We start from the raw sequence: 497 nt of genomic DNA, 5'->3' as shown, positions 1-497 counted from the left end.
AAATCTAAATCTTCAAGCTCATACCAAGATTTGCATCTTTCTAGGGACAGGAAGTAGATTTCTTCTAAAAAAAAAACACAACTTACTTTTGTAGAAAATAATTTTCAAAGTCTGAAACGAGGTAGAAAGATAAGTCTGTAAAGAGGTAGGCAGAGGGTCAAAGTGAAGACTCCAGTGTTTCAAAATATGCTCTTCTCACAGCCAGTGGTGTGAGAAGTGAAGATGGTCCATCTTCAGGAATAAAGGACCTCTGATTGCTAGACCAGACAGAGGTTGTTGGTTCACACCCAGGAGTATGTGAGCAGGATGCATTGGGGGAAGGGAGGAAAGAAATTCATTCTAGGACTAGGAACTTTAAATAAGAATGCAGTCATTAAGACTAGGGGGCCTTTCAGGCTACTTTGTTGTTGTTGTTGTTAATTGCCATTGAGTCCGATTGGACCCATAGCAACCCTATACAGGGTTTCCGAAGAGCAACGGGTGAGCTTGAACCACCG

The sequence above is a fragment of the Chrysochloris asiatica genome, unplaced genomic scaffold (genome assembly GCF_000296735.1).
Source record: "Chrysochloris asiatica unplaced genomic scaffold, ChrAsi1.0 scaffold00938, whole genome shotgun sequence".
NCBI classification, from domain to species: Eukaryota; Metazoa; Chordata; class Mammalia; order Afrosoricida; family Chrysochloridae; genus Chrysochloris; species Chrysochloris asiatica.
This window is presented reverse-complemented; position numbering follows the sequence as displayed.